Source organism: Sinocyclocheilus grahami, unplaced genomic scaffold (assembly GCF_001515645.1).
Source record: "Sinocyclocheilus grahami isolate Dianchi unplaced genomic scaffold, SAMN03320097.WGS_v1.1 scaffold639.1, whole genome shotgun sequence".
Lineage (NCBI taxonomy): Eukaryota > Metazoa > Chordata > Actinopteri > Cypriniformes > Cyprinidae > Sinocyclocheilus > Sinocyclocheilus grahami.
The window spans coordinates 302,740-303,983 of NW_015505818.1; the positions used below are offsets into that span (position 1 = coordinate 302,740).

Consider the following 1,244-nt stretch of genomic DNA (forward strand, 5'->3'; position numbering starts at 1 on the left):
GCGCCGCCATTACTGTCTAGAGTGCGTGGAATGGTGCGCTGTGATTTACTGTCTAGAGTGTGTGGAATGGTACGCTGTGATTTACTGTTTACAGTGCGTGGAATGGTGCGCTGTGATTTACTGTTTACAGTGCGCGGAATGGTGCGCTGTGATTGGTTGAGCGGATATATCGCATTCTGCAGAAAAGGGAGACTGGCGTTTGTCGCGGTTTGGAAAAAAAAGGGAGAAAACATGACAGAATAACTCGGCGGATATCGCATTTTGCGTAAAATAAAAAATTGACTTTTCAATACCGAACAGATACAATACTGATTTTAACGGAAACTAATTATTTTTTTAAATGCCGTTTATCACGTTTTGGAACCAAACTCTTCATATATATATATATACAGTGGGTACGGAAAGTATTCAGACCCCCTTAAATTTTTCACTCTTTGTTATATTGCAGCCATTTGCTAAAATCATTTAAGTTAATTTTTTTTCCTCATTAATGTACACACAGCACCTCATATTGACAGAAAAACACAGAATTGTTGACATTTTTACAGATTTATTAAAAAAGAAAAACTGAAATATCACATGGTCCTAAGTATTCAGACCCTTTGCTCAGTATTTAGTAGAAGCACCCTTTTGATCTAATACAGCCATGAGTCTTTTTGGGAAAGATGCAACAAGTTTTTCACACCTGGATTCGGGGATCCTCTGCCATTCCTCCTTGCAGATCCTCTCCAGTTCTGTCAGGTTGGATGGTAAACGTTGGTGGACAGCCATTTTTAGATCTCTCCAGAGATGCTCAATTGGGTTTAAGTCACGGCTCTGGCTGGGCCATTCAAGAACAGTCACAGAGTTGTCGTGAAGCCACTCCTTCGTTATTTTAGCTGTGTGCTTAGGGTCATTGTCTTGTTGGAAGGTAAACCTTCGGCCCAGTCTGAGGTCCTAAGCACTCTGGAGAAGGTTTTCGTCCAGGATTTCCCTGTACTTGGCCGCATTCATCTTTCCCTCAATTCCAACCAGTCGTCCTGTCCCTGCAGCTAAAAAACACCCCCACAGCATGATGCTGCCACCACCATGCTTCACTGTTGGGACTGTATTGGACAGGTGATGAGCAGTGCCCGGTTTTCTCCACACATACCGCTTAGAATTAAGGCCAAAAAGTTCCATCTTGGTCTCATCAGACCAGAGAATCTTATTTCTCACCATCTTGGAGTCCTCCATGCGGGCTTTCATGTGTCTTGCACCGAGGA

General features: G+C 42.9%; 1 protein-coding gene across 3 annotated transcripts in view; it reads left to right on the top strand.

Annotated features, from left to right (window-relative positions):
* tle2c (TLE family member 2, transcriptional corepressor c) overlaps positions 1–1,244 on the top strand; it is a 47,240-nt gene that overhangs the window by 18,341 nt on the left and 27,655 nt on the right. The window lies entirely within an intron of this gene.